Here is a 24,503-nt window from a genome sequence, read left to right as displayed (position 1 = left end):
CGTTTCTGCAAAATTGTTGTCTCCAGTTCTAGTGCTTTGTCCAATCTGGATAGTGGAGCTTCTCTTGCTTTCTTTGGAAGATTATTCCACCTTTTATCAGATTTCCTGTTATTTCCCTTTCTTCAGTCAATATTTTTCTTTCCCAAATATCATCCCATTTTTCCTTTTCAACTATCCCATTTAGCTTTCTCCAACTTATTTGTATTGCAGCAGTGAATAAGGAGGACCAAATATACAATCAAAGAACGTGGCATACTTTTTGTGGCAGGCTGTTTAAAGTTTTGGAGTGTTAGAATACGTTCTAGAGAAAGGAGATTAGTGGTGGAAGGCATGAGTCAGGCAGTCAGTGTTGACATATGACAAGCTTCAGGCCATACTATACTTTAGGGATGAAGAAAATATTTTTGTCAGATTAATTAAAAGAAAAAGGTGGAGCTGTTTGAAGTTGCTAAAAATTTCTGATTACTGGAGTAAGTCTTTGGGGATATGGATTAATGAAAAGAGCATGGGCAAGGCAGTCAAAGGCACCTGATGTGTACAATTTGTTTCATGGGTCTGCACATTATAACACACACATGACAACTGATGTATGCAATTGTATAAATATAAAAGGAAAAACCCGAACACCTTTACTCTCCTCCTGGAATTCATTCATTGGTTTTCTTCCTTGCCACATCAATCTGAAGTTCCGTGTCCACATAAACTGAATCCCAACTACATCTCTGATCTTGACTCTGACTCTTCCTTCTACTCTCTAAGCTCCTCCCAGTCCTCTCTCCTTAATGTTCCCTTTGTCTTCTCCCAGTCTTTGCTTTTTCATCTTTTGTCGTTCAGTCTTATTTGCTTTAAGTGTTTTCAACATTTTATCTGCCAAACACCTTTTTCCCTCCTCTTCCAAATCTCCCCTTAAACCTCACTTCCAGGAATCCTCCTGAACTTGCTCTCTTCACCATTCTATGCCCTCTTGCCCCTGCACTGTTGTTCCATGTTCTATCTTATCTCTTTTAGTCCCTGCTCTTGTGAGGAGATCCATGTGGGTTCAGGGGTTTGAGCTTATTGTGGAATTGGGAGCTTAGACTGTAACCTCTTTGGAGAAGGGAATTCGGTGGTATTCTCCATTGTGTAAAGTGTTATGTTGCTATGTGCATTAATTATAGCAAGAATGCTTTCAAGCAGCTCAGCAACTAAAACCTTGTTCTCTGTGAATTTTATTATACACAATCAATTTAAAAAGAGTTTAAACATGAATTACATAGAAGTACTGGTATAAGACGGCCCATTTGATGACCCATGTTGTATGCCAGCCATGAGTCTGGGGTGCTCTTGATTATAAAATACCTGGAGGTACTAAGAGCATGAAAGGCCATGTAAAAACCTTAGTCTAGTCTAAGCATTAGCAAGAGTTTGGCATCACATGAATACAATTTATGATAAGCTAAAGCTCAGCATCCCTAGCTACTGTTTGTTTGTTTTATCTTACCTTGATAAACTGCATCTTACACAAGTCATACTGGCAACCCCACTCCTCTCACCACCCTGCACTGTGTTTACAATACATCTTCACTTCGGTTGAAATAATCCTCCAAATTCAAAAATTCCTGAGAGATTTATTTCAACCGGATCCCAATATTTTAACTTTACATGAGAGAATATTTTTTCCCCTTGCTGTAAATGGTAGACAATGTCTCTTTCTGATTTTGCAGATGCAAGTTAAAAGGTGTGTAAGACCACGGCAAAGTAATGTATTTCCTTGATTAATAAAACACACTCCCACCATGAGCCTGGGTGCTGGTTAATTCTGTGTTTTCACTTACAGCAGCCACTGCCTCTGTTTCTTCTCCACCTGCCCCATAAATAGAGAACACCCAGGTGCTTCCTGTTTTGAGGCTTGCCTGTGGGAGAGCAATGGGCCCACACTAGTTACAGATCATGAAATAAGCTTGTGGTGAAAGTTCTGAGCATAGAGATGGAGAGGTCAGACAAATGAAGGCAAACAAATCAGGTATGTAGCAAAACACATTATTAAAGCAGACTCCCCCTCAATATGTGAAATGAGACCGATGGGCTTGAAAATGTGGATCAGAACTTTGTTGGCCCAATAAAAGGCAAAAGAGCAGATTGGCTATCCAGCTTTCCAGGAATGATATGGCCTGTGGCATTTCCCATAGCTGATGGAAATGCACTTGGTCAGGGAGAAGGGTGATGTCATGGAGTAGAAAGCAGGCTTCGGGCTTTTTGGCACCTGTATCACCAATCCATGATATCACTCAATTACAGTTCTGGGTTAGTTGGGATAGAAAGAGCTGTCAGAAAAAGGTACTGGGAGGAAATTTCTGTTCCAGCCTAAAAGTGGTGTTCTTTCTATGTGCACAGTGGGCCTGGTTATCAGCTCACAGTGGTGTAAATTGAGTTAATCCATTCAAGTCAATGGCATTACACTGGTGTAACTGATATAAGCACAATGCTTCTGCTGAGAGCTATTGCCACTGCCCATGCAGCCCTCCCTGGCCACCACTAACTATGGCAGTAGCTTAAAACAATGTAGCCCTAAGGACAGGCAAGCTGGCATGGATTTAATGAAAACCAACCTAACTGGTTCCCTAAGACTAGAACATGACCTGAACTGAATGCATTTGGAGTCTAGAAAAAGTTCAGTTAACATCTTACAAAAATGTTCATTTTTTGCTGAGTCTCTCCTTGCTGGTTCTCATCCAGTCTGGAAGATGCAGGACAGAAAATACCATGAGAAGCAATATTTATTACTGTTTCTGAACTGACCAGAAACTGGGGGTACTAGAAATATTGTAAGAAAGCTTGTTCTCATGAGCTTTCTATCTTAATATTTCAGACACAACTCAGTTGAATTTCCGAACTTTCAGGTGCTGTCCATACATAACCTGAGATTCACCCAAGGGGTTTATTGATCAGGTGCTGGCTGGGTCACACAATACCAACACTACTTCCTTTTGACCCATCTGAAATCATAAGTACATACAGTACTTGGGTGGCTAGTCTCCTCCCTTCCCCCACACTTCTGGGAGCTCATGCAGGTACGTCTGCTTGTGCTGGAAATTACATCTTCAGCTCCAGTGAAGACAGACCCTGCAGATAGAAACAATGGGCCAAATTTATCCCTTGTGTAACTCTACTGAGGCCATGGTCTCACTGAGGCACTCATGCTGTGATGATGTGCGTGGTATATGAATGACATTAAAATTGAGATGTTAATTGCACAGAAGTCAGTTGATTTACATCAGGGATGAATTTAGCCCAATGGTGCAAGCTATGTGACTTGCCCAACCGCATTCTCTTTATTGCTTAATGTCACCAATTTAAATAGCATCATTGTTAAATATTTCACTATGGATAATTACTGCAGATGTATCCAAGTAGTTTGGGGCCGTGGGTGAAATGGGGGCAGAGTATTAGCGCTGTCTTTCTATTTTAGCCTGATAGACCATTGATTCAGGACATGTCTTTGACAAAAAAAAAAAAAAAAAAAAAAAAAAAAAAAAAGAGTTTCCATTATAAGAATATCCCTATTAACCAGGGTTTTGTATTAACATGTATCTGTTGAGCATCAAAAATATATTACCAGAATGTGCTATTAATTTAACAGTGCTTCCATGGAGAGGCTTTGACAGGGATACTATCGACAAACTTTCCATAAATTCCCACTTTTCCACAGATGATTATGACAGTGTCCAGTTTTCTCACTCCTTTCTCCAAAGTCACTTTTGTAATCACAGCAGACCATCCATTTACATTTTATGAGCCAATTGAGAGGTGTGAGAAGTAGAATTCCCATGTGCAGGGGGTTGGAATGCTATTGCTGTGCTGACAGGAATCTTTTTTTCAAATAATTGAACCCTGATTAATAAAAGTATTCTCCTTAGTGCTAACTTTGAAGCCATAAAGCATTTGCAACCCATTAGTAGTCAAGTGTTACCATTAAAGCTCAGATAAGAGACTCACTGGAAAAACAAACAAAAAACTTTCAGTGGTGGGGGTGGGGGCTGTGCTGGTAGGAAGGTGAAATTCCTTACAGCTTTCAAGTTTACTGTGAATCAAATCCATGTTATGAAAATATAATTAGCTCAGCTTTAGTTAGTTTCTCCCAATCATTGTGGGTATTTTTAATAGCTTGCCTAACTTTTGAACATGCTGGGTTTTTCCATCGTCATGGACAAATATATAATGTACATTGATTCATATAAATTAGATATGTCAGTACAGTTTGTTGTATTTATAATACAGGAGGCCTTCAGAACCACTAAACAAATGCTATTCATTCTGGCTAACCTTTGTATAGAATATTTGAACCAGACTATACATTTCTGTTAAAGGGATATTAATTTCCATTACATTCTAGGTTGTTTTTAAAATCCCCTCTAAAATTGAATGTGTCACATCTTATTCCAGTTTGGAGTGACAGTGAGTGATGAACAATTATAATGGCAGTGGGGAAATGGATGGCTCCCTTAACTGATAATTTCCAGTCTTTCTATCTTTGGTTGTTTTTTTTAAGAGGTAGTATTTTTGTAGACTGTGATGCTGGTTTTGGGAGTTAGGTGGGCTCCATTCAACCTTAACTCTTTTTAAACCATGTATTGTTTGGAAATAAATATATAACCCTTCTGCCAGGTGTTATCAATAGCAACAAAAGCCAGGCTCAAATAGTTAGGGGTTTCTCTTAAAACGAACAAAAACTACAGGCTCAAGACCTCACCCAGAATTTCTGGCATCACTAAATATTTTCCCTGGATAACCTTAATAGACAAAAACTTTCCTATTCACAAGAGCTGAATCTGTGTATGAAACAAGGAAAATGTTATCTGGGGGCAAGGGAACACAGGATCAGCTTGGGAAAACCGAGCAACAGTCTATCTAAATGAATGATAAATAACATTCCCCCACGGTAACTTTGGCAGTCACTCGTTAACTCGGTTCCCCATCTGCTGGTGTGAATGTCCAATAGACAAATGTCCCTTACCACATCACTTTCCCATCTGCTAACCCCACCTCTCAGTTTGGTGTCAGTGGGCAGCATAGTCCCAGAGGCCTAGCTCCAGCTCCTTGAGAAGTGCTGCCTCTTCCTATCCTAAGACTCCACCACTTAACCCACCCATATAGTGATGTCAGCTTTATTTAATGGCTTGGTAGGAGGGGCCTCAGTAGAGTTCATCAAGCTTTGCTGCTCTCCTCTGTGTCTTCAGTGAAGAGACCTCTCTTCTGTGCACCCTACTAATGAACTGCCTCTATAGGCTTATCAAAGAATACTCTCAGCCATATAGGATTCTCAACAGAGAGCCAGTAGCTTATAGGACCCTTGAGTAAAGTCCTTATCACCAGAGAGTCACTCCTTGCCATAAGGTAGGAGCCCTTTTCTTCTCTCTCACTGCAGTTGCAGTTCCCACCCAGTTCTGTGTTTTTGTACAGTTATGGTGAGTCCCAAAGCATCACTGGAGGACTTCTGGGTAGCTGTTCTACCTCCTGTTTGCAAACAGATAGGAACAGAGAACTTTTTTAACCTCTAAAGCATCAGAGCACAGGACTTGCATCCTCCTGCCAGTCCAGAATTTGTCATCCCAGCAAATCCCTCTTGTTATTACACCAGATCCACTTCTCCTTTCCATTTCCATATGGTCTTAAAAAGCCTCCTTAAACCTGTGAGCTATATACCAGTTCCATGCTAACAACCCCAGGCATGTTGTAAGTTAACCTTTTTTCACAGTCTGATAACCGTGTCACATCCATGGAGTGCAGGCATCACATTTGCAGGTGTGGTTGCTATTTGAGCCTGTGCCAGTGAAAGCTCCCTTGAGGGCCCCTCAGATACCAGCATAGGCCTCCTCCCTGTCTTGTCCTAATACTAAAGGTTCTGAGGGACTAGGAATACCTTCCACATCTGGGTCCACACTGTCCGATAACATAGGGGTGGCATCAGAATCCTTTCTTTCTGGAAATGCTAGTGGAATTGACTCCTTACTCTTGGTCAGTATTTGCTGGGGGCACTGGCATGAGAGCAACGGATGTAAAGCTTCAGTCACAGGGTTTAAAACAGAAGAAACCAGGCTCTCACAGGCTTTGGGAAACTCAGCCACAAACTGGTCTCCACACTAGGATACACCATGGTAGCATCCTCCTCTTCACACTCACTTCCATGACTATACACATGGGGTAGTGGTTGATTACCCCCAGAGGACTACTGCAAGCTTTGGGTGGTGACTTTTTTTCCAGCATCCTTTTGCTGCTAAGGTCCAAAGGTATAGAACGTCTCCTATGTGAAACAGGAGTTTCCTATGTACTATGTTTATTTGACCCTGCCTCGTCTCAGGTCTGATCTTGCAAACCAGAAGAGTTCTTAATTTTTCTACCACCAGGTAAGGTAGTGCCTTCTATAGCTGCTATCATGTGTCTATGGCTTGACTCCACTAGCATCGTTCTTGTGGCACTGTGTTCATGCACCAAAAAATGCAACAAGCTGACTCCGATTTGATTTCTGCTTCGGTCATAAGGTCCTTAACATATTCAAAGGTGTCTAATTAATCTGCTCTGGCTGAGAATCACCTTGTGGATGATAAGGGAATTAAGTCCAGAACAATCCTGCCATCCTGAGAAGGTGACTTTCAAAATCTCTTCGTTGCTCATAGTATATCCAAGCTAGAAATCCATACACTGAAAAGTATTTCTCCCATAGCACTTGAGCAACTGGGGTGGCTCTGTGATATTAGGTTGAATATGCCCATTCATACTAAGTAAAATAGTCAGTCACTACAAGAATGTTCCCAACTTTCTTTCTGTCTGCTTTTAGAGGCAGGAATCAATGCACACCAGATCCAAAGGTTTGCTACTGGTAATGTTCTCCAGACGTACAGCTATAGTAAATAGAGTTTTTCTTTGAATATACTGAGCACGTCTCACATTTCCTGCAAATGTCCTCAGCCATCAGGGCCAATAGAACCTACTTCAAATAAGTTCCAGGGTTCTCTCCATTCCCAGATGTTCAAGGTTGTCATGCAGGGTTCTCATAGCAAGAGCTCTCCACTTCCTTGGCTGCACTAGTAGTTTTGCTGAATGTGTAAAGGGTCTGCTGTTGATGCAGCTCTCTCTTGATCAGCTTTAGTTTGCTCCATTCTCTCAGTAATAGTTTACTTTCTAGGGTAAAACAAATAATTCTGGCTGGATTTTGTCCCTTCTTTGTAGCAGTCATAGTGTCCTGGACATTATTGTCCTACAACTGGACTTTTTGCCACTCAACAGTATTGAGCTGAGACAATGGAGATTGATCCAACACAACAGAGTTCAGAGGCTAATGTAACACTTTCAGAGGGCAAACCCAAAGTTTCTGTGACATGTCCTTGAAGACTGTGACCCCAGGTGACTTATACTGTAAACAGTTCTTACTCTTTCTGTAGGAATCATAACCATCTCTATTGCGTATGGGTGGCAGGACAATGCATCCGATCTATATAATTTCTCCCTGATTGCTACTGAATTTGTGCCTAGCTTGCCAAAGTGAAAGCCCCTCTCTGCCCTATAGCATCCAGCATGGCACTTGTTAAGACATAAGTCAGTGAACTGTTGTCCATCCACATCTGAAATTGAACAACATACAGATAATCTTAACGTTTCTTGGCAGTAACCCATTTTAAGACCAAGAATTCCAGCTTGTGAATGGAACACTGAGTTTCGCTGTTGTTAGTGATAGTAGAATAGTATTCAGGCCTGTTTATTGGCCTGATATAGAATTTTGGATTTGCTTGCCCACTTGAGAGTCAAGTTATTTGAGATACATATGTAAACAAAGAACAAAGACACTGTGTGCTGCTTCTGCCTACCCTACAGCTAGATGGGTTTTTCTATTATTGTGAGAAAAGATAATGGTTATAGATAAAATGCTGCTAGGTATAGTGGGAGTGTGATACACGGACTCCTCTCCCAAGACAAATGCCAGAACAAGGTCAAGCAACCCGCTGGGAGAAGCGAGAGAGATGGGGGAAGTGTGAGGAAGAAACACTAAAGCCAAAGAAAAGATAACCATGGCTGGACCATAACCTAACTCCCTACCCCTCTCATTGGGTACAAAAAAGATGGTAGTAAAGCCCCCAGACTCAAGACACTTCAAAATGGAACCTGACCATAAATTGTAAGGAGTGGTATGAGGGATGGGCGCTACAGGTATAGTTAAGCCTACCAAGAAGGAGGGGCAGGAAACCTTACTGGTGTGGAGAACTGTGGTTTATACTTGCTTGCTAACACCAATAAACATTGCATTGCCTGCACTTTGAACTCTGGTCTTCTGCTTTCTGTCAACGAGCCAAGAACTGAGGGAAAGCGGGCAGCCCCAACAACTATCACAATCCTCAGCTAGCAAAAGTCACAGGTTTCCCATTTGCCTTCAACTTCTTACTATAGCACTGTTCCCAAACCAGCATCAGACTGTAGAATAAAAGGCTTGTTTGGATCAGCATGGGGCATGAATTAGAGAGTTGTTAACCTCCTAAATGGCCTTCAGCTCATCAGTTCCCAAAGAGTTTTCAGTGGTCATAATGTTTCTGTTCAAGAAGCTTTGTGGAACTCTTCGTTTCTGACTCGCCTTTCCTTTTCTCTTTGCTGGGCTAGTATTCCTTGGTAGAGTAATGTAATGGCTTCACAATAATAGTGTAATAGTGTAATAATAGTGTAAGATCTGTGGTAACGGCCACTAAATCCTAGAAAGGTTTTGAGGTCTCTGTAATTTTGCAGGCATGGCCATATAAGCGTGTGCCTCTATTTTATTGGGATCTGTACCTACACCTTTTTAAGATACAATATGACCCACCTATTTGACTGATCTCCTGAAGAACTGGCATTTATCAATTAATAGCTTTAGTCCATAGATTTCTAACCAGTCTAATGCTGTTAGAAATTTTTATTCATCTTCCTCCAGAGTTCTTCCAAACACAATCAAGTTATCCAAATAAACTAATACTTGTAGCAAATTCCTGTGTCCCACAACTTTCTTTGTGAGACGTTAAACATGGCAGGTACTCCAGAGATCCACTAGGGCACGTGATGAACTTGGTAGAAACCCCAGGGGCCGATAAATGTCTTCTCTTTATCATCTTGTCTGACTTTATCATCCAGACGTCCCGATTCCATAGGGACAGTCCTGATATTTGGAGTTTTTTTCTTATATAGGCGCCTATTACCCTGCATCCCCTGTTCCAATTTTTTACATTTGCTGTCTGGTCACCCTAGCCCCCTAACTTGATTTACCTGGAAATGTTAGAGCCAATCTCAGCTTTCCATTATTTTTTTAAAGGATATTTGTTGCAGTGAGAAGCTCTCAAAGCTCCTTTAAAATGTAACCAATGCAAACCTTTCACTGAGGATGAAAGCTGGGTGCTGATTTTTGAGATATAAAGACCTTGCTTTAATTCAAGTTCCCTCTTACAGCCTGTGATGGGGTGTCCTTCCCACACTTGCCTTGAAAGGATTAAGGCAGGCCAGAGGGACCTATCAGGCAGCAAGCTGGGTAGACTGCGAGAGAGACCTTCATTAGAAGAAGCTCACCTGTGCAGGAACAGGCAGGGCCTATAGAAGCTGGAAGCTGGCAATAGCAGGGACTGTTGGGAAAGGTTGCAGTTGCTACCTGGGAAGAGGGAGGGTTGTTTGGAGGCTGTAGAGCTGTATAGCCTGCAGTTGTTCCCTGGGAAGAGGGAGCAGTGAAAGTGGCAGGCCCAGTGAAGGAAGGAGAGCCAGAAGGTTAGGCAAAGGCTCAGGGAAATGCTGCGAAGTACGGGGTGGAGCAGATCTTGACTGCTGACTAGAGGACCCCTGAGCTGGACCCTGGAGTAGAGGGTAGGCCTGGGTTTCCCAACCAGCCACTGTGGAAGTGGCACTGGCAGGGAAGACTGCCTGAGCTTGTTTGGGAGAAGAGACTCCTCCCCCTCACCCCCCAGGGGAAACCATGACAGTGACCTGGCCAGAGGACTGAGCGACTAAAAGGCCACAGTAGCTCCTGGAGTGAGAGATGGGCTGCAGACAAAGAGACAGAGGTGGAGTGATGGCTTGCAACCACAGAGAGAGGTGTTAACTTGCTGAGCTATTCCCCAGAATGGCCAGGAGGAGGCACCATACCTGCAGTGAGTAGAGCACCCCATCACCCTGCCACACAGGGCTGCTCTTTGGGGACTGTTAAATCTGTGGATGTGGGTCCCTTGATTTTGGGTGAGGAGCCTCACCGCTGTGAGGAGCAGTGCTACCCAGGCTGCCACTGAGGTGAATAAGGTTTGCAAGCCTATCACACGCAGGGCAGCTCAACATGAGGGCTGGTGTGGCCTGCTGAACAGGGCATGGACCTCAGAACAAAGGGATACCTGCATTTTAATCCTAGGTTTGACATGTACGCTATCTACAGCCTTGTTTGTGGAATTTAACCTTTCCTACATGTAAAATAGGTATTCTAATAATAATGCTTCCTCACTATCTAGTTTTGACCATGAATGTTTGAAGAAAGCTGTAGAAGTGCTCATAGTCCCCAGAATGCACACTCACCTGCAGTGACTCCTCTTATTTGGCGAGTTCTCACTTGCAAAACTTTTCCAAAAGTTGGCATGTGTTATGGACTCCAGCACAGCCTGGCTGGACTCCACTTCACCTGTGACTGGCAATTTGAGGCTCATGAGAATTCTTGCATGTGTATTTTTATATTAAAATAGATTGGCTAAATGTAGGGGTGTCCCAAAGAAACATCTTGATAACCATCTTCAAAACCCTGAGGCCTAGTGGTATTTACAATGGATAGATGTTGGTTATGCTTGTTGGGTGTGACAGATCAGGAGGCAAACTGATTGGGTGTGAGAAATGCTGACAGTGGCTCTATATACAGTAACCCATCTTTAAGTACATGATTCCATTTGGAATAATAAATATTGCATATATTCTTCCAGACTTCTTTAGTTTAAGGATGCTTTTTCCGCCCTGTATGTCTGGTTTACCTAAGTTCCTGTGCTCCTGCAACCAGGATTGTAAAAATGAGAGGAAGGATTCAATAAGTTTATCCTGTCTGTTCTTCACTGGTCTTTAGGACTTCAGTTGTCTACACAGATTTCCTAATATCTTTAGGAACGAACACACACACACCTTAAGTTCCTTCTCCAGTTCTCTCTGCTAATTACTTATTAGAAGATGGGCAAACCTTGCTCTTATCAGGATTTCCAAATCTGTTTGAATATCCTCTGGTGTGCTGCTGAGCTTTCACCAGGAAAGTATAAATAGAATTTCTCTCTGGCTTTTGTTCTTTATAAACCATAATATGGGAAAACACCGTTTAGGAACTATACACAAACATGCAAGGCCTAGCTAGTGCTCTGTCTCGTTCCTATAACATAGAGCACAATGAGCACCACTAGAAGGCTCAGGAAACTATTCAAAGGGTTACCACTCTCTTCCTAGATATGACACGCTTTTTAACCAAGAAAAGATTTCTGGTGGGGTTCTATGGAGTTTTTTTCCAGTTTCTGTTATATTGTGTATTCTTTGGACTTGCACATGTAACCAGGCACACTGCATTGGGGAAAAGATAACTATTACAAGTCATTAGTTATTGATTTCTGGGCCAATAAAATCAATTAAATGTTTCTTCAATGTACAATTCATTTTTAATCTTCTGCACTGGCTTTTAACTTCCTTTCATTTAAGACAGGAAGCACAGATCCTTGAAATAGCTTTCATAATTAGACTCAGCAAAAGACCCTTAATAGGATATTGATTCAGTGTTTAGTTACTATCACAGAATTCCCAACTATGTCGATGTTAAGAACAAAACTGGAAACTCTCTGGACTATATGAGTTGTGTTTTGTCCCATTAGGTGAGTCTTGATTACACAAAGAGGCAGAATTTCTAGAGGCTAGAGTAGACAACTGGGAATCAGGATTCCTGCTTTCTACCTCTGACTTGTCAGTGACTTGTGTGACTTGAAGCAAGTCATTTAATCTCTTGGCCACATTTTGCCCATCTGTAAAATGACAATAATACCTGCCTCACAGGGATGTTGTAAAGAGTATTTAATAGTTGCAAAATGCTTTCAGGTCATTACATAGGGTTATTTTCACGTTGCATAAAGCAGGAGACTGTTTCTCACTGAAGTTTATTTGTGACTTTCTCTTGCAATATCTAAATGTTTTAGCTGGTGGGGATAGGTTTTTGTTTTTATTGCAAGGTTCACGTTAAACAAAAGAGCACATGCTCTGAAAAGAATATATTCATTATATAAAAATATAATGAACAATTAAAATGACTGAAAATTGAAGGGAGAAGACTGTTTGAAGTTCTTTGGGGCTGGGGGAAGGGGCTAAAATTGTTCTCAGGGCAAAATCCTGCTCTTAACAAAGCAGATGGCCAAATTATCATCAAATGCGTTGTAACCAGGACTTGGCCCTTAGAAAGAAGACTACTTTGTGCTGCTTCGATTTTTTTTTTTATGAAAAGCCACTAGATGGAGCTGTTGTTTTGATGGATAAAGCTCTTCTGGCGAGAGAGGATATAGAACAGATCTGCACTGAACAACAGTTCTGCCTTTAATGAACAACTCCATTGGTGTTAAACTTTCATATTTGTAAAACAAATGATTTTCTGCAGCCATCATTTTTTGTCTGCTTCAACCCTGTTTGATCTTTTAATCTCCAGTTTTGTGGAGGTCGGGGTTGTGTGTTGGGGGGAGCTTGCTGAACAGTTGCAGTGCTAATCAACACCTTCTCCCCTTTTCAAACCTCACCCCACCCCCATGCTTCACAGATTTAATGACAACAGTTTAAAACATCTTACTTATAAAACCTGTCTAAAATCAGGAGCACTGAGAAGCTTGCTTAATGGGTCAGAGAAAAATATACATTTGGGGATGGGGGAAGGAACCAACCCTAAGCTTACAATGCCTAACAAAAAGCTATTAACCTTTAAGTGTCGGAAAGAAAACAAGGATTAAGTGTGATTGTCTCTTAAGCACGTTTGTCAACTTTTTTTTCCAAAAGAATAATATTCTTGTGTATTCACAAACCCAGATATTCACACACCATGGCCACCATGTACCTCTATATATGCTATGCAGGTATGCACTTCAGTTTACAGAACTGTGTCTAAAACCTTTTTAGAAGCACATTTGTTATCCAGGTAATCAACGACATTAATGCATCACTGGATAGAGTAAACAGTTCGCCTATGAAGGCGTTGTGCTTATCTTCCAGCTAGGTGGTGCAGGCAACAATGAGATTGCCTCCCTCCCAGTAGTATAATGTGTAGTGACCTGACCTAAGAATACTTCACCCTCTTCAGTTAAAGGGGAACAAGTGTACTGCAATGATGCAACATTCTAATTGGATAGTCCAGATGTACTGGCTAAATTCTCCTCTCACCCTTATGTAACCTTAGGCTTGTTTTAGGCATAGGGTTTAAGCCAGCAAACAGAAAGATTAAACATTAAATATCTGATTCCATGGCAGCAAATTTTCCTCAGATCCAGTGCCATCAGAGTGGGATTGTAGCACTGGAAGCATTTTATGGAAGAGTGACTTGATACCAATAAGTAGCTTCTGCCTCATTTGAAACCACCCAGAATGAATTTTCTAAAACCTATTAAACACAAATTCCAATGTTTTAAAATCATCCAAAGCATCTTTCTGTAACTCAAACTTCCAGAAGCTTTCCAGAATCTGGAAACATCATAGAAAATTAGGGTTGGAAGGGACCTCAGGAGGTCATCTAGTCCAACCCCCTGCTCAAAGCAGGACCAACCCTAGCTAAATCATCCAGAGCAGGCTTTGCATGACTCTCACCAGCTTCTCTCTACCGTTCTTTCATCTATGACACACTTTTAATAGCAGCTCTCCTTAGTTTCTAACATTTGTCTCCATTTATTTTCCTTTTTTAAATTTTGGATTTCAGAAATAATATGCAATTTTTCAAAAGGAAAAATAGTAAATCCAGTTCAATGGGGAAAATGTTGATGCAAGTGAACACATCTGAGAGAAATGAAAGGTTTCAGCCATGTGGTGAACTCTGTACGAAGCACTATGGCTTCAAAGGCACTTAGGGCTAAATTTTTAAAGGTATTTAGGCACCTAGTGGGATTTTCAAAAGTATCTAGGCACCTACATCCATTGAACTCAATGAGTTTTACGTGCCTAGGTACTTTTGAAAATCCCACTAGAGGTCCAAAAACCTTGAAAAAGCAGGGCCTTGCACATCTGTTGTACTTGTGTGTACTGTTTTTCATTCTTATGTTGTTTACGTTACTTGTTTGTTGATGGTTATGAGCAGCATCTGACTGCATCTTTCTTTGTTTCTGTACTTGTACCTCTGAATTCAATCTTAAAGCAAGAGCCTCTCCCTTCAGCAGTGCCTTTTATGTAGTTTGCTAACCAGTATGTCGTACCTCTGTCCTTTTCTGCAGATCTTCCTTACTCTGCATAAATGAATGTATAGCACACATGAAATGTTGTAATTAGTTGTTACACCCACTGTGAGGCTTGGGTGAGAAAAAAAAAGAAGTAACACATCTAAGTTAACATAAATGAATATAGTCTTTGATCTAAGTGCTTTATAGTTGCTAGTTATAATTTTATAGAAGCCACATGTTCGATCATGCCTAATTTAACTGTGTTTTGTAGTTGCTAAAGCCAATAATTCAGAATTTGAATTAAAACAAATAAGGCTGAAGCCCAGAGCTCATTTTCTTTTATTTTCAGTCACTAAGTCAACACCTAGTCATGCTACCAGCTTGTTTTTTCTTCTGTTGCTCCATGTCAATAACTAGGGAGAATCAAATATGATTTGAACTCTTCCACACAAAGACAATGTTATCTTATTGTTGAGGATCTGGCCAATGACCAACTATTTTGCTTTAGGTTCTTATTTGGTGTTCCCCATAAAATCAGCTGTTCTTTCTGGACTGCCTGTTCAGATTTTCTCAGAAACCTAGTTGTTCATTAATTAAATAATCATGTCATGTGAGCCTGATCAATGTAGCTTCAATTAACCTATAAAGTGCTATATATACTTACAGTGATATTACATACAAATGGTAATACTGCTAATAAATTCTGAATTTCATTATCTGTGGTTTAGGTACTAAATTATCCTTTGTGGATCCTGGTTCTTCTGTGTCAAATATGATAGAAAAATGACATTACAAGCTAATTCCAGATAATTTTATGCAGTTCTGATGAGGTCAGTTTGAAAATTGTTTTCCCAATGTCACTGGAGTTACCAAACTCCTTAAAATAACAGTTCAAGACTTCTAAGGACCATATATTGCCTTGAGATCAGTGGAAGTTCTATGCACAAACTGAAGGTAATATATATTTAACAGGTGCCAGATTGATATTCCTTGGCCTTTACAGTGTCATAAGTTCTATACAATAGCTATTCCTTTTGAGTCATAACATATAAAATAAAACCAAATCCAATTCTTAAAATTGTTCTAGTTTTGTGCTTTTTTTTTTTTTTTTACCTATACACGTTAAGTTTAAAGCCATACATAGAGAGCGAGGGAAATGTTTAAGATAGGCCTCAGAACTGTAGACATCATTTTCACATTTAAGATTTACATATTCAAAAAGTCAGACTTGTGTATGCAAGCTGCATTTGCACGAGTCAGTCAGATGACCAGTCTTGTGTACAAGTTCATGGCTCAGGTTTTATATACTCAAAACTTTACTTGAAGAATTTTGGGGTACAATTTTAGATGTAATTTCTGAATATCTGGCATTTAGTGTCAAGAAACAAGTTCCTTGGCCTCTGCATGAAAACATGATACATATACTTGAAATAATAACTTCCATAAATAGCTTCTGACAAAAGATCTAGAAAGAAAACTAACAAAAGAGGAAGTACAAAAGGAATCTTGGTCTGGAGTAGCTCTATGGGGAAAACCTAGTTCCATCAAAATCGAAGAACAAGTGCTTGGGATCAAAGTGGCCTATACTTGTGTAGTGCACCTAATTCTCATACCTTCTCACCTTTAACAAGAGCACATGTTTTAACTAGAGCAATGCATATTCTTGCATCAAATTTTCATGGGGCCATGTACTTGAAATCATTTAAATGATTCATAGACAGTTTATTATCCATAAAATCACTTAATCTTTTTAAAATAGCTTGATATAATGCAATTCTTTTATTCTCAGTGTAATTAAGGTTGAGAAACAGTGCTTGGAACATGAGGAAAGGCCTGTTTCTCATTACCTTGCACATGCAGATTTTGCAGTAACGCCATCCATCTTTGATCTGGTTTTATACAATTATATTCAGATTTGGCAAACTAAAACAAATGCCCACACATTTTTTTCCACAGTAGATGTTTTTCAGTTGACATGTGACAAAAGTCCTGTGTTAACTGGTCTTATTCAATAAACCATATTTTAGTGTTTATATTTTATGATTATGTTCTTGCAGGGGAAGGTCTTGTGTTCGCAATCAATTCATAATACAATAGGATTTTAGGGTGAATACACTGTAGCTATAAAACTAGCTATACAAAGAGACTTTAAAAGTTGTCCCAAATAAATAAAACATAATAAAATGTGAATAATATCTATAAACAGATTGGATAACAAAACATAAATGACCCTAGTGTAAAGAGGAATAACTCCATTGATATCAATGTTACTATGCCAGTTTAAACCACAGCTGGATTTGGCTTATTGGGTGTGTCTTAAATTTACATAAATCACTGAGTCTTTTCATTTCATCCTGACCTTTACTCACACCAATGCATTTAAGTAATGCGGTATAAATATGCTGTTAAAATCACAAGCTGTGCTCAGATTGCTGCATATGCTTTTGATTTGTTTTCTTGCTCTTGCAAGAGAGAAAATAAAATGTCTCATTAAAATCTATAAGAAACCATAACTGAAATGACAGTAGCTTCAGGATGACAACATCTATAGAATTATTATAGTCCTGCATTGATTGTAGAGGTTGCTGTGAAGCATTATGATCTCAGTGGAAGTGTTACACACTTCTTGGCGGATTTGAGTTGTCAAAGTGATAGTGCAACCGATTAAAAGATCCAAATAACAATTTTACAGTCTGATTAAAAATTATGCAATGTATACAGAGGTCACCATTTAATCCATCTCTGAAATGCAACCACTTTTCAGGCGCAGGACATCATGCTTCAAGCAGCACTCAGTAGTCACACAACAGTTGAGAAAAGAAAGCTGATGTCTTATGCAATTGAAACTATAGGACAGCCTTAAGTAAGCCAAATATAATTTCCCAAGTAGAATATATTCAGGACAATAGCATTAACACTTCTATTCTAGTGGACAGTACCATCACAATTGTAATGATCACAAGTTATTTCAGGTTATGACTCATGTGAAAGATAAGGGTAGCCAGAAGGATGCTCCTACTAAAACCATAGTGGGGCACTGGTTCTCTGCTGAGTTAGAAAAGTGACAACTAGAGAATCACAAAATCCACTTCCCAGATTTCTGTGGAGGCCTCCCATTTGGATTTGCTTTGCTCCCATGATGGGATGATCACAGCCTCAGGTGGTCTGGCTGCAAATCTTGATGGACCATGAAGCATTCCCAAAGCACCTCATAATAGACTGACAGATACAATTTAAAATCCTCTAATTGCCCATTATGCTCAGAAATTGTTATTTTGCCATTCCAATGGTTACTTGGGAATCCTTAAATTACTGAACAACAGACTGTAACTGTTTCTGTTTTGTCAACATATACATAGGAAATTTTAATCTATGGATTATTGACATAATAGACCTTCAGTAGCTACTTGTCTAGCACCTAAATGAAAGTTAAAATATTTTTTTTGGGGGGAAAACCTGTCATGTACTGTTATGCATGCATAGCAAGAGTGAGTGCTAAAAATCTTTTGGAAAATGCCTTTAAGGTAAATTAACACTAAGGAAAATAATTTGCAATGAATTATTTATTGGATGAATTGAATCTCTTTTTTTGCTTCTGGTATTTCCAAATGCAGAGACAATGTCATTTGTTCCAATTTATTCGATGGCTGTATTTCTGAACTTTTCCTCCCCTTCTTTTGATAATTATAAATATACTTTTAGGATGGTAGCATCTAGGAACTCCAGTCAGGTGTCATTTCCTAGTTAAATATAAAAAGAAGGCAGCCTCGGGTCCAGAGAGTTTGCAGTCTACTTGGTGGGCTTATTGCAAATCTTGAATATTTGTGATGTTTGTTTATTTGCAGTGGTCAGATAAGTCATATAGCATTGTTTTTTGTTCCCTCACTGAATAAATACTCAACAGCTTCCAATAGCAATACATGTGGATGCATCATCTGATTTCCATCAATACTTGCATGTACAACTTTGACACTTTTTGTGAACATTTTTGCCAGTAAAATTTGATTTGCTTTAAAGTTCATAGAAAGTGAACAAAAAAGAGAAGAAACATGGCCAAAGTAAACTTATTTTAAAAGTTCAAAAAATATTCATAGAAAATGTTTTGTATTTGCTCAATTCTGCTGCACATACGTAAATAACTGCCTTTCAAACCAGTACTGCATACCATTAGATAGCAGATTCTGACTACAGTCCTGCAAAGACTTTGTGTGTGTGTGTGTGTGTCTTCACAAGATGCAGGTGCTGGTGATTAACTGCAATGGTCACAGGTGTCTTAAGTCCCTCAATTAGCAGATTTTTGAAAATCTATGTCCAATAGAAATATTCCACATTGTGAATTAACATTACATTTTTTTTTAAATTCAAAAGTGGGTATTCTTACTGGGAGGTATTGAAACCCAAAATGTGTCTTCAGCCTACAGTTCTATATTTTTGCTCTCTTATAAATTTAGGAAGTACTTTTAGAAGTATTGTGATTGTTCTTTTGGCTGAGAGAAACTTCAAGGCATCCTTTCAAACCAAGCAAATATTAACAGCATTGAACACTTCTAAAAATCAGATAGCTTGTTCTTCCCAACAAATAACACACAAGGGATGTGATCTTATTTCCACTGAAATCACAAATATTCATACACTCCAAGAACAATAACACTAAAATTTGTCCTCAGGTTAAAAGTAGTGCGTTTGTTTGTACATATAGCACAATCTCATGAATTATTTTGCTACCAGCAATATTTTACTGCTATTGACCTCAAAGAACATTGTGGGTAGGCTCTAAAAATATTTTGCTGCTATCTTCCCAAATGTAACTGCCTCCTCTACCCTGATCCCAGATCACTCCACTATGCCCGCAGCTGCCCTGACAGTTTATAGGACGGCTAGTGTGATCATTATAACACACCAAATTTAACTGACTCATTTTACATAAATAGTAAGAGTGTGAGTGTAAAATCATTAGGTCACTTGAGTCTCTTGCAGCAGAAGTGAAGTCAGTCTGATTTGCTTGCATAAATGCCATAATTTGAAATGGTTTTCCAAGAGCAATTATCAATATACAATAGAGTCTTGGAGTCACTACAGGCCTGTGTATGAATTCTGGTGGCTTAACTTTTCTATAAACAGTAACAAGTATGAATGCCTATTCCCACCCCCTGTGTGCAGATAAATATTATCCCAGTTTTAAAAATAGGGAAGCTAAGGGAGAAAGGTGCAGTGATTTGGCCAAGGCTCTGAGATGGGCCTTTTTCTTAAGCCTGTGTTTTGTATTTTGAGCTATCCTTAAGTGAGAACAGAGATCTTATTAGCTTGCAGTAGAAGAATTAAGTTGTTTACAGGTAGGAGGAAGCTTGCAGAAGGCAGTCCTACTTTCATCTGCAACCATCTGGCAGAATTAGTCTGCAGAGCTATTGAATCTTTTGTTATATATTCCCAGGGAGCAGATCCTTAGTGGGTGTAAACAATTTACACCATTCGATGATGTGCCCCTAGATTTATATTCCAATTCTTCCCCAAAAATTCAGTGGTTTTTGTGTGCCCCAAAGGCCAAAACGTGGGAGGTCTGCAGGAACAAAAGTGAACAAACTGATCTTTAGGAAAAAGTAGTAGCACACTTCTATTATGAGTGATTAGTTTACATATGTTTGCAGCAGTTTATATTTTCAAGGATAATTTACCAAGAAAAAGAATAGAGCTTCTCTTTCACATCACTGCCTCCCCTGAACAATGAGCCATGTGCTTCCTTTTATAAATCCCAGCTAAAGTTGTCTCTGGTGAAAATGCAGAGAGAGACACCCATGTGATAAAATTCTATTTATCATGCACCCTTAACCACCTCACCTGCTCTTTTCCAACTCCTCCATATCTGCTGGGTTGTTTCCTAGCATTCTAACAATCTGAGCAGCTTCAAACAGCTCTTACTTCATAAAAAAGTTAGAGCAATGTTTCCTGTTTTACCCCAATGTGCAGAATATGGGGAAGAGGGCAGAAGAACTCCAGTTAGAACAGAGATCAACTTCTCAATTTCACAGCTGGTCCCTATGTCTATAATGGACTGAATTAAAAGCATGTCCCCAAACATCCACACACTTTGATGGATTTGAATCCATGCCTCTCTCCCCCACCATTCCCCCCATACTAGGGCCTCCTTCAATCATTATACAGCTAGAGTGCTATAAATGAACCCTAGCACTTTATGAGGCCTGTCTTTGCCACAGATTTACTATGTGACCTTGGGCAAGTCACTTAATCACTCTGTGCCTCAGTTCCCCATCTGCACAAGGGGGAGGCTAGCAATGACAATGCTAATCACAATCCTTTACCAACCCCGGGGAGGTGCTGCAAGGCATAAATTTAACTCTGAGAGTGAGACTCTGATAGGGCTGGAGTCAGTCTGACAGAGTTAGCCTGACTCTGCAAAGCTCTATTTACCCCAGCAGGCCTGTTGAGGCCAGTGGAACTGTTCTTGCTGCTAGAGATTAACCCTGGGAGCAGTGGCCTGCAGGGTCAGCCCCTTGCCCAGATATGTGCTCTGCCCATGTCCTGTTGTTCGGCGTGCCAAGGGCTCTGTCCTAGCCAGCCCCTAGCCAGCAAAGCGCTGGTTCCCTGGAAGAGTCAGGGAGATCTAGCTACTGGCCAGAGAAATGCAGTGGTGGTCTATGTCACAAGGCTCTCCCCTGCCCTGCTTAGGCTCTCTAGCTGGGGGAAAGCCCTGGTGCCTCTCTTCCCTGGCAGAGCCCCCTTCCCCAGCCCTTGTTCTCCAGGCGGGGGTGGGCTGGGGCGGTGATAGGCTTTGCCTGGCGTTGCCCAGCCGCCTGGTTGGTGCTCGGTGTCCTTGCGCTGTGTGTGTGTGGCAGCGAGCGGAGCCGGGGAGGGGAGGAGGAGGGGGGGGGGGGGGCGAGCGGCTCCGCGCTGCTGCGCCAGTGAGACTCGGTGCTAACACACTCCGTCCGACTCCTCACCCAGCCAGGCAGGGCGCGAGGGAGCCGCGCAGCGCCCGGATCCGCACGCGGGGCGGCGGCCGCTCGTCACCCAGTGCTTCGCTTCGCTTCGCTTCGCGCGGCCCCCACGCCCAGAGCATCTGCCCCGGGAGCGGCTGCAGGACCCGGCTTGCTGCCTCCGCCCGCGCAGCAAACAGCATCCTCGGTCCCGCGACGCCGCTGGCTGATGCGGCTCCAGCTGGGGGCTCGCCGGGAGTTTCAAGGACCCGAAGACACGTTGTCGCCGCCTTGGGCGAGCCCGCCCCGGCCCCTTGCGCACTTCTGCAAACTTGCTCCGGCCGCCGCGCTCTGCTGGTGGCTGGACGTGCCCCCTGTGCTCGCTGAACTGCAACGGGGCTGCTCGTTCGCGGCGCTGCGGGGAGGGATCCCGGCTCTTCGTGGCGGGGCGGGAGGCCAGAAAGCAGGAGGGACGTTCCCCCCATTTCCTTTGACCATCACCCACGAGCAGGGGGCTTCTACACAGCTCCCCGGGAGGCGCAAGACTTTTAAAGGTAAGCAAACCGGATCGAACTGAATTTTCTCCTGGGTGTGTGTAAACGGGAGGAGCTGAGGCCAGAACCAGCGAGAGGGGGCTCCGGCTCCAGAGAAGGCTCATCTGGAGGGAGGGGGGCGTTATAGAGGGTGCCTTAGCGGATGAAAGGTCTCATGTACTGGAGGGAGTCATGCAGTGGGGGTCCTGCATTGTAGGGCTACGGGGAAAAGGGGGGGACGGGACGCTGGGGCCCGTGGAGCACAGGAGAGGTCCGACGCCTTTTGGGCGGTCGCCCCTCTCTTCTCAGCCCTGCCTCGTCCCAGCCTGGGCGCCGGTCTAACGATGCTGGGGAGGGAGCGGATGAGCTCTTAGGCAGCACTGCGATCGTGAGCGGTCCCCTGGCAATCCCGGGGCTAAGCGGCAGCACCCCGAACGTTGTCTGTCTTGGCTGCAGATTACCTGGGTGTGGGGGTAGGCAGCAGAGGGAGCGGGTACAAGGAATGTTTCTGATTTACTCCAGATTTCGAATGAGCTTTGGAAAGCAGGTTGGTTGGTAGGGGTTGGTTGGTAAACTTGTGTCTAGTCTCCCTCGCCCCCTCCCCCCTCCAGCGGCGGGACGCTTCTCATAACACCCCAATCAAACCCACAAGGATCCAGTGGCAGGAAATGTTTGCGTTGTGAGTAGACTGAAGCAACCCCCCCACACACACACTCTAATGAGCAAAAAAACCTCCCTTCTGTCTGCCCTGACCTTGTAGCTTATCTTTTGTATCTTCACCCACCTTGGCTTCTTCCCCGCAGGTGCTGAGGGGTGAGAATTACCACCAGTCACAATTAAAATCCCTCTAACTTTGCAGAGTGCCAGCTGCCCTTCTGGAAACTCTTTGTAAGGTGCTGTTGTTTATCTGTTGGTACTTCTGACTAATACGGGTGCTGAGATGCAGACAGCTCTGCTGAAGGAATCAACACAAGTTTAACCACTGGAGGCCTCTGTATACCAGCTGCAGATACTTGTCTAAACGGGATGCCATCCGCTACCCCACGGGATTGGATTCCCACCCTCTCACAGTCCTCTATCCAATCCCGTTCTGTCCCCCTCCTTCTTCTAATCCTATGTAGGGTCATATCCCTGGGGGAGCAGGTGGAGTTGCGAACCAAGCGGTCACATAGCTTCAGTTGTGGAATTCTGCACCATGGGGGTAAAATCACCAGGAGCTCTGATCAGATTTCCTCTTTTCTGTGACTTTTGGTGATCTTGTTCTGGGAGTTTTTCTACCTTCTCTAAACTCCCAGTGGCTCTCCCTGTATTTCTGTCTGCATCCCAACACACCCACTTGAGAAAAAACACTTCTCCCTATACTCTTTCTCTCTCCCTCCCTCTCTCCACCACGAGCAGTTGTTGAGGATTTGGTGGGATTCCCTTTTTTATTATGATTATTATCCCGAAGAATAGGATGAATGAAGATGTGACAAGGCAATAGACAGAGATATAGCTCAGGGAGAGTCATGCTTTTAAATGCACTTTACTGCTTTCCCTTCTCTCAAGCCCTGATCAAGCAATCCTAAAAGCTCTCTGTGTCTGGGGGGTCCTGGGAGTGTGACGCTTTCCTGCAGCTCGCCGCATGCTGATCAGAATAAAGCCCAGACAAACTGAATCTTGACGCTGAAGTTTGAGTGATTACTTGAAATGCTGGGCTAAGGTTTGCAGTGGGATCTAAATGTCCTTATTTTTCTCCTTTCTTTGTTTTTTTTAACCCTAAAAGGGACAACTAAATTATTTGCATTTCCATTTTTTATGTCAATGTGTTTTAGGGATTATTTTGAAATTCTTCCAATACATTTTTATTTTGAGAGGATGAGAGAAGATGGTTTAGATAAAGCTATATTCAGTCCTTCTGTGAAACACTTCTAGTCAACAGAAAGAAAGCAGGCTGCTGCTTTCCCTTCCTCCCTCCCGCAAACCCTTAACTATGAATTCTTACCAAACAGGCTGTAAACATTGTTTTCAAATGGCCTGTGTTGTTTTATTTTTGTCTGCACTTTTTTAAACAGAGTGAACGACTCCATCAACTAAGCAAACAAGTCAGGCAATCACACCATTTGAATTAGTAACTATAATTTTAAAAGAAGCTAGAAGGCTGTAGCAAGATGAAATTGTTACGAATAATGTGTAGTTTGAGTTACACATTTATTTCAACAGAACTGTGACAAAGGCTATAAAGTATATTTTAATCATTTGCAGATACAGTTTTTATCTCTTAAAAAGTATATAATTGAAGGGTATCGCTTATCTAAAAAAAAATCAGTTCCACAAGTTTATTTGTTCTGGACTCTTTTAACATTCAAGTGGTAAAGCATCATGCTTTCCCAAAAAGCTGGTTAGTTTATTGTTATGGATAAATATACTACCCTTGCCAGTGCGATAATGACAGAACGCTACATTAGAAATAGACACAGCGAGTCACTCTAGGAGTAAGGTCGTTTCTTTAATTATTGGTTTCCTGGACCTGCTGGTGCAGAATTTAGTGTCCCATCGCCTTCTTCCCCAGCCAAAGAATGGGGAAGAGTGCTTTTTTCCCCAAACTCACAGAACTATATCATTATAATTGCTTTTTATTGATGTCTATTTGTGTGCTGAGTGGCAGACAAAATTTA

At 41.6% G+C, this 24,503-nt stretch overlaps 1 protein-coding gene and 1 long non-coding RNA gene across 2 annotated transcripts in view; one reads left to right on the top strand and one right to left on the bottom strand.

Annotated features, from left to right (window-relative positions):
• The first annotated feature begins 20,841 nt into the window (after positions 1–20,841).
• NDNF (neuron derived neurotrophic factor) overlaps positions 20,842–24,503 on the top strand; it is a 29,433-nt gene continuing 25,771 nt past the window's right edge. The window contains exon 1 of the mRNA XM_067549282.1: positions 20,842–21,867. The gene's annotated coding sequence lies outside the window, so the exon portion shown is untranslated. The remainder of the gene's footprint in view (positions 21,868–24,503) is intronic.
• On the bottom strand, positions 22,003–22,764 carry LOC137153667 (uncharacterized). The gene is made up of 2 exons (XR_010919870.1): positions 22,631–22,764; positions 22,003–22,307 (listed from the first exon to the last, which is right to left on the bottom strand). It is a non-coding gene; the product is annotated as an uncharacterized lncRNA (long non-coding RNA).

This window comes from Emydura macquarii, unplaced genomic scaffold (assembly GCF_026122565.2).
Source record: "Emydura macquarii macquarii isolate MOO-44397 ecotype Brisbane River unplaced genomic scaffold, CSIRO-AGI_Emac_v2 contig_267, whole genome shotgun sequence".
In the NCBI taxonomy this organism is placed as follows: Eukaryota; Metazoa; Chordata; order Testudines; family Chelidae; genus Emydura; species Emydura macquarii.
This window is presented reverse-complemented; position numbering and strand designations above follow the sequence as displayed.